Source organism: Pleurodeles waltl, chromosome 7 (assembly GCF_031143425.1).
Source record: "Pleurodeles waltl isolate 20211129_DDA chromosome 7, aPleWal1.hap1.20221129, whole genome shotgun sequence".
NCBI lineage: Eukaryota > Metazoa > Chordata > Amphibia > Caudata > Salamandridae > Pleurodeles > Pleurodeles waltl.
In genome coordinates this window covers 124,669,543-124,685,970 of record NC_090446.1, presented here as the reverse complement: position 1 = coordinate 124,685,970, position 16,428 = coordinate 124,669,543, and the positions used below count along the sequence as shown (strand labels likewise).

General features: G+C 42.6%; 1 protein-coding gene across 6 annotated transcripts in view; it reads right to left on the bottom strand.

Annotated features, from left to right (window-relative positions):
- Positions 1 to 11,167, bottom strand: part of ZBTB46 (zinc finger and BTB domain containing 46) — a 232,109-nt gene extending 220,942 nt beyond the window's left edge. For 2 of the 6 annotated variants that reach the window (XM_069243264.1, XM_069243263.1), the window contains exon 1: positions 10,974 to 11,167. The gene's annotated coding sequence lies outside the window, so the exon portion shown is untranslated. Of the gene's footprint in view, positions 1 to 9,806; positions 9,868 to 10,914 lie in introns of those variants that run through there. The other 4 variants (XM_069243261.1, XM_069243265.1, XM_069243266.1 and 1 more) reach the window with 3 other exon arrangements.
- Positions 11,168 to 16,428: the final 5,261 nt, after the last annotated feature.

Genomic DNA, 16,428 nt, shown 5'->3' with positions numbered 1-16,428 from the left:
AACAACTGTAGTGACAGCGAGCTAAACTAATGACACCATTAAAGCAGATATTAATAGGAATGCTACGTACAAGTAAGATCAGCACAGTGTTATAGGGTTGAAAAAACATTTTAACCGCAAACAGAAGAAAGATAGCTTAGACAGCTTATGCATTAGAGCTGAAGGAGGTGGCTCCTCCACAAAGGTGGAGGAGCGTTCCCCTCTCCTGGCCTCCAGCCAGGAGATGAAAAATAAAACTATTGTTTTTTTTATTTTTCATCTGCTGGCTTAGCCAGGAGCACAGGGAGGGGGTGGGCGGGGGTGGAGTGCACCAAAGTGTGCATGTGTGTTTGGCCGGCCGTCTCAAGCTGGCCAAACACACATGCGCATTTAGGTTTTTCCAGCCCAGCTGTGCTTAACAGCTGGACCACCAAAGAAACTGCAGAGCCCATGGCGGTGTCTGAGCGAAAGTCAATCATGATGCTGCTTTCATGCTAGGTTTTGCATGAAAGCAGCGCCAGGATTTCTGGGGAGCCTGTGCTGGTGTCCCAGTGAATGCTGGGATACCAGAAGAGGAGTGAGGCGGCAGGAGGTGGCGGGAACGGCAACAAAAAAAAAAGTATGTTATTTTTAAAATGTATTTATTGTTTTTCCATGTCCTCATCACCTCCCCCCCCCCCCCCCCACCCCGCCACTTGACATTTGCGGTGCCCGCTGCCAAACAGCTGATATCAGTGAAAACTTGAAGGTTAGAGGTTTGAAACCCTCTGTGTGGTACTCAGATGGTCATTCCGACATGGTCAATGAAATCAACACCAAGACTTCTGGGTACGATAAGAAAGCCAGAAATACTGAACTAAAATTTGCCTTTGGCCTGGAAACTACAAATGAAACCAGACAGTTAAATGAAACAAGGAAAACCTATCCGACAGATGTACGATCGAAAGTAATGCAAGGCAGCAATAGCATCAGGCCAGTTCAGAGTTAGGAGAAAGCACGTAACACAAGGATAATCAAACTACAGGTTAGTTAGGGAGCATATGTGGCTATTCCCAACCTTGCTTTCTCTCTCTACAAAGATTACTGTGAAATACCCATTTAGTTTTGCTTCCTTAAGGAAACCACTACTTTCTCATAATCTTTCAACTTCTCTTTCAATCCTTTCTATTCATTGCCTCTCAATATATAGTTATACACCATAAATTATGAGAATCACAAGTCGGCCTGGTAACCAATTGTTTTCTTGAAAGGCTAGTTCTAACGAATATGTTTGAATACTGACTGTCTAGTAAGGACCTTTTGCTTTTTTTGATTGCCTCGTGATGGGGGACGGGATAAATAGTTGTAAAACAAATTCTATCATACTCCTCTTTTTGACACTCAAAATATTCAATACAGGAGCGTAATTTTTGGGTCACATGTTTTTCATGCTGTAAATGAATGTTGGCTAAACATGCAGTACAGGAGTATAAATAGATCAGTAAGCCAGTTAATTGAAAGTTCGCTAGTTGTATCAAAGCATGCATTTCACCCAAGTCTTTACTATGAATTATTTTTCGTAATCCACTGTGCTGACTTCATTTAAAGGGAATTTAGTTTTGCTAAAGAAATAAAGTTAAAGGAATGTTTACCACAGCAGTTCTCCTTCCTATGCTGTTATAAAATCAGGGGTTTGGGTGGGCACTAAACACATTATGGTGCTGCTCTCAAAGCATTATTCAGCACACCCGACAAGCTTACCCTTGACGGCCAAACATTGACACAAACCCTCTACCTGTGAACCCTCTCCAGTCCACGAAAACAAAACATCAAACCCAGAACCCCGTGAGCAAAAAATTAAATAGTCTCTCCCACACTGCACTTTTTTTCCATTTTCAGTCTTTTTAAACCTACTTTACAATGTCAATGTACTAAAAAAATATTATTAATAATAATTTCCTTAGGCACAGTTTTCCATACACAACTTGGCTTAAAATAATGCCTGTTGCATGGGAAAACACTTTAAATATTAGCACACTGCCTACTCTAACAAATAAACTCAGCTCTTAAAACTCAGAGACCTATCAGTAGTCGCAGGGAAACAGTGAATACAAAATGAAATCAAGGGTTACACCCAAATGGTCCAAGACTTCAATAGAATACTTAAATCAATACATAACCAGCAACATGTAATATGGTAGTATATTGCCATCTTTGGATTCACACGTCTATTATAAATCACTTTAATTGCCCGGGATGGGGGTTTAAGAAGAGAAAGTGAGAAAAAAGCCACACATATAATAAGGTTAGTTACGGTTCTGCAAATACTAACCTAGAAAACCTTGAAATTCACCCATTAATCCAGGCCCATCAGCTATGTTTTGCTCTTGCTAGACTGCCTATTTTTTTCGAACCAATAGAAAGTGGTGTATTGAGCATGGCAGGCAGCATGACTCAGACCTTGTGCTGCATAGCAAATCCTCAGAACCTTCTTCCTGGTGGGTATTCTTTTCTTTCGTTTCCTGCATCACCTCTTTTGGAACATTCTAGGGTATCTCTGAATGCTGATCTTCTGTTTCTTTCCTCTTCTGCTTCGATAGCAAACAACAGTACTTCTCGTAATGCTTCTATGTGAGGTCTTGTCGAATGGTTGTTCGAAAGAAGTATTGTACTCTCGTCACTATCGTAATTTTTTGGTCACAACTTACAGATGACCTTCTGAGCATACTTTACCCCGGTGGAGGAGTGAAAAAACTCCACGTCAGTCTCTTTGGTGTATTTCTCTACTCTCCCCGAGGTAGAGAAAATCCTCTTCCTGTGCCTATGAAGTTCCCGGAGCAGCCTTGACATCTGCCTCAGTCATCCGAATTCTGGCTAAGTAGCAAAAACTCTGTTTTGATCTGAATAGAAGTCCTGCTCCTTACAAAACAATGGATGCTCCGTAAACCACTATAGATTAGAATATTCACTTTTTTAATGACTGACGGTTACCTGAAGACTTGTGGAACAAGAAGCGCAGAAGGGTCCTTCTAATGTAAAACAGTGAGCGGACTATAAAGAAAGCCCTGCACTTGTAGCAGTCAAACAGTAAAGGGCACAGACTCAGTCAAAAAAATAGTCGAACTGCACTACAAACAATGCCATTACAATACAATTTGATGCCAGGGAACACTGAAGTGGCTCATTTATGTGGGCAAATTAGAGTTATTGAATTTTATACAGCCCCAAGATATAGGTAGCCCGCAGACTATTCCACAAGGTCATACACTCAGCTGACACAAAATAGTGCCCATAGTCGGCAGCCTCTGTATTAAGGCCACAGAGTATGTGTTCTAATTTGTGTCTATCATGCTGGGCGTGGTGGATTTTAACAATTAGTTAACACTGATAATCATGTTCTGAAGGCTGATGCCTTCGCTATAAATGTCAGTATTACTGGTGTTTATTAAATGTACTTTATACGTGTTTATTGTTTAATGCTTTTATTAATGTCAGTGTTTTATTATAAACTGAAAGGTATGTATATATTTTGTCTAATAAACACTGAAAAGATATACAAATGAAGACTGATTGGTATATTTAATTGAAATACAACTATTGTAGTTATTGTTCCCAATGTTTGCATACGTTTTATATTTGAAATTATGAGCCAGTAGAGTTATTGGCTTAGGAGTAGGAAGCCCAAGGTCACCATCATCAAATAACCCACTGTAAATACAATATTTCATGAACACGATTTACAGGTTAAAAAACAGATAAGGTATAAATCTGTGAAACCATTTTACCACACCCTTTATAATAAAATTACAAAAATAAAAATAAAATGCAAACATCTCAAAAACTATGGAAAAATGTTTTGGACAAAACCAAGTGCATGGCTTCCTTGAAAATAAAATCTACTCAAATGCCAAGTTTCACCAGATATCGTGTATACAGATGTTTGAATACTGCCATTCCCCTGAAGTGCAGAAGAATAGAAGATGCACAACTTGGAAGTACCAATGGCTTATAAAAAATAACACGACAGATCAAATTTGAAGTAAATTGATTAGCCCTGAAGAAGTCCTTTGTGAAAGGACGAAACGCATTGTCTGATGCGGTTATGAATTCATGTACTGTTGGATAAGAGGAAAAAAAAAAAAGAAGAAAAAGAAGATTTGCATAATTTCAAATCAAAGAACTGGACAATTAAATATTATTAGTGGTGGTGGTGCACTACCATTGTTCTAAATTGTGTCTTCCCTTTAGGTTAAAGGATTACACCTTGGCAGCAGGTGTTGGTTTGAGTGCACACAAAGAAGAACATCTAAATGTTTTTCTATATCTTAGGGACCCTTGGGTTAGATGCATTGATGATTAGCCTGCTGCTGCAGTTTTGGAGAATATTGGCATACATTTATTTCGATTTTTTTTTTTTTTTTTTTTAATACAACCATGAACAAAATTTTCCACAGAAAATAAATTGGCAAAGAAAAATGTTTGACACACCACCCCTTTTTTCAGAATGTATGGAACTGCTCTAAATTTGGCATGCCAAACTATTGCTGCTTAGGCTGAGTGACGACTGATGTAGATCCACCCAAGGGTACAAAGTTATAAGCAAATCAAAAATACCTTTCGATGGCAAGAGGGAAAAAGGAGGAAGAGAGGGGAAAGAGGAGTGTGTGTGAGAGAAAGAAAAGAGAGAAAGGAGAAAAAGAAAGAGAGAGACCACTGACAGTTGAAACAGTCACTGTCTCTTCTCATCTGGGAGAGGCAGAGCCAGGAGCTTGCCTGGTGGTGTCCATAAAAGTTTTGTATACATTGTCACCACTTCCAGCAAGTATTGCAGTGATAATGGGTTACAATTCAACATTGGTGATACATGAATAAATGAAAGGTTGGGTACGTTTGAGGGGGGTGTATAGGGTAAGCATCTTCAACGAGGAGTTGCAGTGAGAATGGAAAATAATCCTAATATACATGGCAAAAACTCGAGGCAGAGGAAACAATGAATAGGGCAAGCACAAATGTGAATTTGAGTGATATCATGAGCAAAGATTAGGGGGTGGTAGTAGTACTGCACCTCCTGGAGGTAATCACAGTGATAGGAGAATGAGAGTACCCAGATTTATGGCTGGTGCAGGTGGTCAGGTGCCTTACTACCCATAAGCACAGAAAACGTGTATGGATATACACAAATGACAATTAACAAGAGACCACAGCACAGAGAGCAGTAATGCACAAACAATAAAGTCCTAACTCCTCGAGCGCATCGCTGTTTTTGACTCGAACTACGTAAGGACTTACCAAGGTCCTTCTTCCTTATACTGAGTAGTTGATCTACACTTCCCACCTGGGCGTGCTTATCCACTTGTTTTTGAAAAGTTCTTACTCTGTGTACAGAATCCCTACTTGGAACTTTCGACAACTTTGCCCATATTTTAGCCTTGAAAAAGTCACTTGTGTGACGAAACACGTGTTGGCTGTATTTGACTGACGTTTCTTCTCACTGAACCAAACCGCGGTTGCTAAATAAAAAGATTTTTCTTATGAGGAACGTGGAATATTGATGTGCTTCACTTACCAACAAATCCTTCATACTTTGGACTTTATTGTTTGTGCATTACTGCTCTGTATGCTGTGGTCTCTTTTGTTCATTGATATCGGAATGAAGCAAACCAATTGCTGTCAAGAGTGTCCTATGCAGGATCACTTTTGCGAAGGCCAATGGGGTTAATTATTTTGTTATGTGTGATTGGTACTAGCTCACTTATGTTGTTTGTATTTATATAAAGAAAAAAAGTGTTATCTTGCAACAAGCACGCTATCACGTAATGTTGGCAGCGTACATAGGCCATGCTTCATGTATTACTTACATACATATAAAACTAAAACACACACATATATACCTGTTGCAAAGTGCAATATGCTATTTACTACTATTGTAGAGTGTGGGGAAAGGCTATGACTTGGATGTGAAGATTCAAGTGGATCACAAGCATCTCCACACATCAACAATCATAAAAATAGCATGTTACACTCATGTCTACATATATAATTTAAGCAATGACATTTTTCATGTGTATTTGCTTTAAATGTGAGCAGTAACAAAATCATATTAAACAGGCCTCCAGATTTTTCAAAGAGTTGGTTTCTGGGGTGAAGTCATTTTACCGCTGCGGTAATTGGTATTTTTCATGTCATTTTCAGTGTACTGTGGTATCATCAAATTGGACCTTTGAAATATAGTAATAAATGTGTCAATGAGCGCTTATCGAAACTGTTGCTATAAATAATGTATTATTGGATTACATTCATTTTTACTGGCATGACGTGTTTTTATCTATGTAAAATATACACATAACAATAACAATATAAGCAGTTACTGTTTCTTCTACTCAGCCACCAGTCCTAACTGCTTACCTCTCAGGTTCAATAGAACAACAAAATACTTTGTCAAAGCTTTCAACGTATCACGAAAGGAGGTTACACTTTATTTGCATGCATACTTTTTGACCGTAGGTGATCAGAGTGAGTACAAAATGTTTCTTAGGAACTCAAACTCTTATAAGCTGCTGCTAAGATTTGTTTCCACTTTAACCATCCTCCTGCTATCATACATTACTTTCATAAGGGAGGTATAGCATGAGATATAGGGTTTCAAGCAGACTACCAGCAATAGGTATTTTGCACAATATGCTTATTTTTTACATTAAAAATATGTTAATCTGACCACCCAGCGAAACTGCTAGGTGCTCCATGGTCATCACGTGTACCCTGCCTATACATCACCTCACGTAAGCAATGGCAATGTTCCTCAGTTGTACTCAAAGAGCTACTCTGATTCAAGAAGAGCAGAAAGTTAGGTATACACTTTTTTTTTTTATTTAAAAACGGCACTGTTAAAAACAAAAACAAAAACAACCGCTAGGGGTACAAGCTTTAGTTGCAAATTGTATGAAATACAAATATGCTCTGTAAGAGGTCGTGGGGGCTACAGAAGCAGACCGGTTATTACAAACCTGCTACTGATTCCTCACTAGGAAGAGGACAACAAATATTTTTGCTATTTCTGTGCAACCTTGATCAACAACAACACTAGCGTTCTTGGGTCGATTGTTGAATTTAAAACTGTTGCACAGAAAGAAAATAGCAGTGTACTATTTTCAATGAAAGGCCTTCTGCCAGCTTCTTTTTGTGCTAACTTTCTGTAACAACTGAAGGCAACAAATAATGGAAAGAACTACAAAAGCTAGGTTTGGGAGAATAAGCATTGCAAATTTTGTCAATTTATGGGATTGGTTTGTATAGCACTAGCTGATGGCAAGAAGCTTCTTCCTTGCGCAAGGTCCTTAAGAGGAGTGTGCAGAGTATTTCTCTTACAAACTTCACCTATTTTGCGTGAACACGATGCTTAAATCCATTAGTTCCTTAAGTGGGATATGGTTTTTAAGTTAAAATACTGGCTTTCCTGTGGCTTTTAAGACGTTTCTAAAAGCCACCTTAAAAGAGAAGGAGTATGGATCTAATAGCCCATATCTAAAAAGTGCACATCAGTACGTGGATCACAGTACCATCCCTAATTAATAATGCTAACGACAGAATTTACTTGCCAGCTTCTACTGAATGGCATCCAGGGGGATAAAGACTCGACAAAACCCAGAATATTAAAAATCAATGTGTTCCCCGAATTAGGGGTCCTCTCAAAACATGCCCTTTTCGAGAACAGGCATTTATTCTTCCTGCTTAGAAGCACTTCTCTCCTTTCTTTTCCACACTTTTCGTCCTCCTAACTGTCCTCTTTTTAGATCAAGAACCAACTAAGCAGTGCTCCCTATTTTACTGACATAGTTTGCAAAAGTAATGTCGTCTTCATATATCTACATTTCCCCAATGCTTAACACATGATGTAAAAAGTGTCCTTGACTAACATGGTATTTTAGCTGTTCCATTTCTAGCATCAAACTTTGTTGTGAGTCCTATATATTGATGTACCTGCACCTTCATTTTTTAACCTCAATAAAAAAAAGTTGTCTTTACTTCGTTGGCGACTTATTGAGAACAGAATTTTGAAAAATGAATCTGCTGAGCCACACCACTTAAGAACTAAATCAGCGCACCAAATTTGGTAGGAAACAGAGCTTCCCTCACACAACTATGAAAAATGCAGTTCAATTCTAGGGCTCTGCAAAGTTTCCCTCGCAAACTTCCTGTACTTTTCATGTTGAAAGCAGGACGTTTGCCTGCCTTTTAAATTTAAGGGGGTGGGAGGGGTTGTCGCAACATCCACCAATTGAACTGCAAACTTTAAAGGAAAAGGAATGCATTGTTAAAGTTAACTCCCATGAAAATAGTACGCCCATGTTCAGCATCAACAAGTACTTGCAATAAACAGGCCCTCATGAAGTAATAATTTCAGTCTGAAAGAGAAACTAGTCAAATGTGTGTGCTATCACACTGCTTTATTATTCAAGTGAATGTTTTATTTATATCTACATCGACCCGTTGTGTGTGGGCTTCTTATAGTTTATCAGTTTATGATGTACTTGAGTATAATGTGCACTTTCATTATTTTTTTGTTTTACTGAGATCGAATAAAAGATATCATGATGATGTAGGTTAGAAGTTTGAAAAATCTTAAGTACGGGAAGGGCATATAATAAGGAACTGCACAAGATTATGTATGCATAATAAAAGTTATGAAGCCTGCATGCAAATAGGATCTCTTGACACTCCTTACAAAATACCCATGACATGCAAGAAGAGATCAAGGAATAATAATAAGTCCAGATTCAAGGCAATCACTTATAAAATTCCGAAATTGCTTTTGTGGTTTCGACACCACTTAAAAAAATAAAAAAATAAAAATAAAAAAAAACACACACAAGGGGATTAGGGTAGAAGATGTGATAAATAAATGCAGTTAAGCGACAGAGCCTCATCCAAAGGAGCAGATCCGGAATAACTAGAATATGATATATATATATATATATATATATATATATCTCACACACACTGAAGGATTACAAGAAACCTACAGCCAGCTGAGTCAAAAATCCAGATCCCAATAAATAATGTAACGAGTCACGAAGAAATATATAAATATATTTACATACGTATAAACACACACATACATAAACAAAATGCACGTTATTGTTATATCATTAAAAAAAAAAAAAAAATCACCCCAATGGTATTTGCGCATGTTGCAGGACATCTGTACCCCAAATCACTGGAACAACGCGATACCGTTCCCTTTAAATGTCAGACACTTCTAGACAAACTGGGAGCTCTGTCAGATACGCACAGAGGCCACGGCGTACATTACAAATACTTCCACTATATCTTTCAAAGACTGTATAACTCTACGAAAACGGGTAGCAGAGCTCCCAGTGTGACATTCTAAATTGAGTTATCAGACATTTGTGGTAGTGCTAGAGAAGTTGCTATGTCAGCGACCACAGACAAAGGGAATGCCAACCACACACCTTTCCAGCTGCACAGGGGCTCCACGGCAGGTGGGGGCGATGCTCTGCACGCAGAAGGGAAAGGGAGGACCATAGCCCAAGCGCAGCAAGAGAACCTGCAGGTTCAACCTCTCCCCCACCCACCCCTGTAGTCTCTAATTAAAATGGAGGCGAAGCTGGGCAGATGTTTCTGGCTTCAAGGGAAGACATTTGCCCAAGAGAGGCCAGGCTGAAAAATACAGTGCGCTGGCTGCAGGCAGAAGACTGCCTGGGGATTATTAGCTCAGTTTTACCGCTCTAAATAGGTGGGGGTTGGGAGTATTTCCACGGGGTCACAGAAAGCCCTGGGGGTTGGGGAGGGTGCCAGACTAGCGCTGCCCCACCCCGTTCTCCACTTACCTAGGGCGATGGACAAGCTTCGGGCACACACAGGCCCTAGTGACATGGGCTGAGCCAGACAAGAAGTATAGAGCAGCCCCCACCCCCCACACGCCTCCTTCCCAGGGCTTGGCTGAACTGAAAGCAAGCGGCAGAGAGGCAATAGCTGCGGCCATCTGTGCTAACCTTAAACTGATGGTGCAGAGAACATCACTCCCTTTTCTGTGTGCTAATCTTGGGAGAGGTGATACGTACCGAAACAGGGTGTCGTGCCCTTCCCTTCTGCCTTTCTGGAGCGAAAACACGAGCCCGTCTCCGCCTCCACCCACTCTGAAGTAAGGGTTGCTAATTACTCGTTGCAACGGGCTAGTGCGGGTAGGGGTTGAAGAATGTACTAGTCTCCCAATCCTTTGGACTAAGAGGATTGCTTGTAGGTGTGGGACTGTCGCATTGATCCCAGGCTCCCACCTTTAATTGAAGGTGCCTCAACCCTCCCAGAGTCAGAATGAGGATTATATGAAAAAAAAAAAACTAACAGCACTATTTTCTGAAGGTCTGGTGTGACTGTGTGCTTAACCTTCATCTTAAGCAACGTTGGGTTGGTGCTCCCTAAACAGGGGCCCCACTGGCCACACTTTATATTTCATGAACTGGGGGAAGAGGACTGTCACCCGAGAGGGCAAGCAAAGCTCTATTTACCCAGTAAAATATCTCTTTTCAAAGGGGCGAGAGTGGAGTGGCGCGTGAGTGCATATTTCGGTGGTACCAAGACTACAGTCCCTATACAGGCCTCTAAACTAAAGGGTGCTGTAACACTAGAGCAGCAATAAACAACCCTTCCAGGCAGTCCATACAACCCCCTGTGGACCCTAGACAAAACCCTTCACACCTTGAGGAGCACCCATGATTCTTACCAATAACCTCGCAATGCCCACCTAAGCTCTATTTACCTCTGTGTGGAGCCCCTTGCCATGTAGACAGCCCCACACCGGAAGTACAAACGCGCCGACCCCTTCACACCTCCGCCAAGCCCCCGCCCCCCTCACCTGCACACTCTTCACCTCCGCCCGTCTGGGGCAGAACGGAATCTCGTTCGTGGGTGACCCCTTAAAAGAAAATCTCCTCTCACCTGCACCTCCTCCCTCAGCTCAACAAATACCATCTGTCCTCTTCCAGTCCCGTCCTCACCTGCGTCTCCCCAAGGACTCGTCGTTCCCCCTCCGGACCTCCCTCCCCCCCGGCCGTCAGTCGCCGTCGCGCCTCAGACTGTCCAGTCCCCACTGGGCCGTAAGCCCCCGGCGCGCACTCCCGACGCCAGAAGGGAACGCGCAGCCACGAGGGGAAAGGAGGGGTGCAAACTATGCGCGTCACCGAGGAAGACAGGGCGCGTGCGCAGAAGGGAGCACCCAGCGCGCACACAAGCCACAGACAGGTCACAGACATGACAGCTCTTTACGCTGCGCATGTGCCATGGACGAGGTCGTGGCCATGTCCTCAAAAGAGATCGTCTTATAGTCAGGCACACGTCACTATGTCATCAGCGTCCTACAGAGTCTGACGGCCAGTCCTAACCAATACTTATCGAGGCGTTCACGGCTTGCCTGATTCTAACATGGTCGTCCATTAAAGACAGAACTCCGCCCATGCTCGGTCACTGTATCAGACGGATTGTCACCGTCTAAAACGTGGTCTGAGGATAAACGGGGCGGGGCCAAAACTTACGCACGTAACGACTTATTTCTGTGTGTCTCAAGCCTCGTTCTCGGTTATTATCCGCCTGGAAGCCTACAAGAGGTTTATGAACTGCTCGTTACACCCTACCCTACTGCCCATGCGCAGTACATCAAACTCTCCCGCGAGAACGTGCTGCTGGCGTGTGTTTCTAATGAATACTGAACCGCTCTCAAACGGTGACTTAGACGCTGTCAAACCAACCCCCTGCCGCACCCATATCCAGTCTCAGCCAATCGCTATGAACGGGAAGATTTACCCAAGGTCGGCCTCCTCCTGCTTTGTTGCCGGAAGAAGCCTAATGCGCACACCGAGAAAGCGCACTACAACACGTCGAAGTCATTGCTACACGAGGTGTATCACCGTGTGTAAGGATAGCAAACGACACTAAATGCTATCTATAACCCCACCCATCATTTGCTCTGTACTATAAATTGGTAGGTATCCCACAACCCTTCCTGTTTTGTTTTCTTGCTGATGCCAGTGAGAGATATAGGATTGCCTCCTGGCTGTTTTTTATCGACATGACTAGTTTTTTAATCTCCTGGCCAGTGTGCAAATTAGTAAAATCACCAAAATACAGTATTTTCCCCCCTTCTATGTATACATTTTAAACTGTAATGAAAAGAAAGGACTCAAAAATGTGTTCTAAAGCTAAGTGATTCCCTTACTAATTAGGCACCTGGACACCTAGCCTGACACTTGTCTGTGGCTTCCAGTACCTGCTTGCTCCAGACTGATCAAGTGACACCACAGCTGCTTATGTTTTCCTGCTGGGGTTTTCCCACTCGCCATTCTTCCTGCCAACAGAAGCCCCGTCCACACCGCAACCTACTTAATGCAGGCCCCAGCAGACACACCAAAGACAAGCCTGTCCACGCTAAGTGCCACAACCCCTGGCATTCCCTCACCCAAAGGTAAACCCTCGCCGAGCTCCACAACCTTGACCCCAGATGCTACAACAAACACTGCCATCGCTCCGACCCACGTTCCACGTTAGGACCTTTCACCTGCACCCACTGCCACTTCACTTGCCACAGCACACACGCCAGCCGACAGTCCACCCCCACCTTCAACTCGCCACAGACACCAACTGAACAAAAACACCAATTTGCATGAGTTGTTCTCAAGACATGCTCACTATACAAGCATTCCCCAGAAATATGGGACCTCATCGCTCCCTTCACACCTGACCCGTGTTCCTCACTGAGACCTCGCTCAACCCCACATCTTCCCCAGACATTGCCATAGTGATCCCCAGCAGATATAACATCACTCACCAGGACTGCACAAACAATCTGGGAGGAGGAGCAGCAATGGAGACCAGGTTGGTGTTAATGGCCTGCAGGTCCTCCCTGATCCCCTGGTACTGTCCCTCCTGCAGCGGCCTGTTCTACTGCACGTTGGCCAGGATCTGGCCCAGCGTATCCTAGGAATGTTGATAGGCTCCTAGGATCCCAGAGAGTGCCTCCTGGAGAGTCGGTTGCCTGGGCCTGTCCTCCCCCTGGTGCACAGCACTCCTCCCAGTTTCCCTGTTGTGCTGTGCCTCTGTCCCCTGAACCGTGTGCCCACTGCCACTGATCCCAGCTCCCTGATTGTCTTGGGTATGAGGTGTGGCCTGGGGTCCTTGCAGTGGTGGACACACTGCTGATTGACGTGTCCTGGGGACAGAGGTATGGGTACGCTGGGTGGGTGCTGTGGTGGTGTTTCCTGATGGGGGAGGCTCAGTGGTGGTGTGTGACTGGGCCTGGGTAACCAGCTGTAATGGGAGTGAGGGTTGGGTTGGGTTATGAGATGGCATTCAGGTAAGGGGGTGATGATAGTATAGAGTTGACTTACCAGTGTCTTGTCCTCCTGCTACTCCAACCAGGCCCTCAGGATGCATGATTGCCAAGACTTGTTCCTCCCATGTTGTTAGTTGTGGGGGAGGAGGTGGGGCTCCACCGCCAGTCCTCTGTATAGCGAGTTGGTGTCTTGCTGCAATGGAACGTACCTTCCCCCGTGGGTCGTTCCACCTCTTCCTGATGTCGTACCCTTGTTCTGGGGTGCTGTCCCACGGCGTTGACCCTGTCCACGATCCTCTGCCATAGCTCCATCTTCCTAGCAATGGATATCTACTGCACCTGTGCTCCAAGTAGCCTTGGCTCTACTCAGATGATTTCCTCCACCATGACCCTTAGCTCCGTCTCTGAGAATCTGGGGTGTCTTTGTGGTGCCATGGGTGTGGTGTGAGTTGTGTAGGTGAGGGTGTGTAGGGTGATGTGTTGGGGTGTGTGAACTGGGGTGCGTGGTTGGTGTATAGGTGTAGGTGGTTTTGTCTGTAGTCGTGGTGTCTGTCTCATGCCAATGGTTTGTCATGGTAAAGGGTTGTGGGTAATGTGGGTGTGTGTTTTATAGTGGTGTGGTGTGTGTATGGGTGTCAGGTGTGTGTGTACTTTGAATTGTCCAATATAGTGTTGTTTTGTTTGTGTGTGTATTTTGAGCGCGGCGGTATGTGCTGCCAATGGTTTACCACCATTGAATGTACACTGTGGTGATTCATGGGTCATAGTGTGGTGGGCGTTGTTCTGTTGGCATAACGGTGTGGGTTTGGATACCACCAGTTTATCACTAACCTTTGGTGTGGCAGAATTGTGTCTGTGGCTGAATAGTGACGGAATGGTGTGTGTGTGTGTGTCATAATATGGTGAACAGGTATCCGCTGCGGCAGTCAGCATGACGGTAAGTGGGTTTTACTGCCAATGTCATAATGAGGGCCATAGTGATTTTCAGGAAAAGGGATTAGCCATCGCATAATTGCGGGCCACATGAAGGTGTAAATGGTATTAACCAGGCCTGAATGTGGAATCATGTGGATTTTCTTGTTTTTTTTTTATATTTGGGGGAAGTTAGGAACCCCATCTTTATTAATTCTAGAACTGTGATATAATGGCATTTTATTCACAATGGATTAACTTTATGATGTATGGATTTAATAATCGTTTATACCGCTGGCCACTTAGGTGCCCCAACTACCATTGTTGTACGATTTGAATAGCTTAATACAATGATGAGTTGGATTTTCTTATGTATGTTTGCAATTGCCCCTTTTTGGAAATAATAAAAAACGAAAAAAGTAGGAGCATAGAACAGTTTTGGTATGGGAGTATTACAGTTGGCAGTGATGTGAACAGTATTCTGGTTATGAGCTATTGGTTCACTGTGCTTGAGATAGCAATTTCCGAACTTACTGGAAAGCAAATTATATAGTAACTGATTGTTGATTTTGGGTCAAAGACCTTTGGCTTTTAGTATACCTCGTGTAGTAATGACTGGGATGAGGATGGGAATGTTAATGGTCATATTACTTACTGGTAAACTTCATTACTCTTAGTCCAACTCGTCCTTGTCCTAGTCATCATGAAGCTTCACGGTTTTGACAGAGCTTTGGATTACAGGAAGTGCTGGGGGTTGCAAACCTATTTATGGTACTGAGTTGAGGTTGTGTGGGGTTATAGTTAGCATTTCTTGTTTTGTTTCCTGTCCTTGGGAATGGTGACATTCCTCACTTAGTAATGACTGGGACGAGGACGAATTGGAGTAGAAGTAATGAAGATTACTGGAAAGTAATTGGGTCATTACAAGGGTCTTTATTGTCCTGACAAGTGAGTCAAGTATCGGCATAGTGAACTTACTCTTTTACAAATGTAAAATTTCCTCTCTTTTAAGAAGGCAACTATTAGTTCTATTAAGGACTCGATTGTAAGGATTATGCATTTCTTTCTTCACTTGATTATAAGAGCAGTTATTCCCCAGTTCATTCTTTTAGTATTAACTAAACTTAACTAAATTTCCCTAGAGATACAAGGAAATCATGTAACAAAATACATAGAAAGTCTGCCAGTCACCCAATCCTTTCCCATATTCTCCGTCACATCTGTTCCTTTTTCTCTTTCTTCATGCAAGGATAAAAAAAATTCTAGCATTCGCGTTAAGAATTTTTCAATTCTATTAAGGACACGGAGGCGAGGATTATGCTTCTCTTTCTATGCTTTTATTTAACAGCAGCCAATGAAAACGATCAAAACAAAAAACTACATTTCCCAAAGTCTCTACATCACGTGACGACCATAGAGGAGGACTCCTATAAAGTGCAGCCTCACCGAGATCAACTCCTCTTTCTTTGCCAAAACAATCGCAACAGATATAACAGTTCCAGTCTTAAACATGAATCTTGAAAACTCCTTATCAAGGAACAACCTGGAGTACCAGCAGGAGAAAATCCCATCCATCCGGGAAACTGATAATGAAAGAACGACGTGAGAAATTACTTCTCTTCATTTCCTAGAAAAAGAGAAAAAAACGGACCATAAAAATTGAACATCGTGAAATGATCCTTAAACATACTACCAAAGAGGGTGGGAAAAGCACTGAAATACAATAATCATGTACATAAAAAAATGCACAATACCATAATGCACAATAATAATAATAATATAATATATCAATAGGGCGGTGGGATAATCCTCGCCTCCGTGTCCTTAATAGAATTGAAAAATTCTTAACGCGAATGCTAGAATTTTTATTATTTTATGTCAGGACCGGAGGCTCAGATTATGCTTGTTCAAAGCTGATTCACCACCACTGATGCAATATCAACAATAGGTTTACAGTAACATGCTTTAACCCCTTAGCTGCTGGGCCTTTTCCCCCCCAGTGCTGAGCCCTTTTTTGGCTATTTGGGGTAGTTCGCGCTTAGGGCTTCATAACTTTTTGTCCACATAAGCTAACCACGCCAAATTTGCGTCCTTTTTTTCCAACATCCTAGGGATTCTAATGGTACCCAGAGTTTGTGGTTTACCCTGGAGGAGACCAAGAAAATAGCCAAAATACAGTGAAAATTTAGTTTTTTTCCAAAAAAATGGGAAAAAAG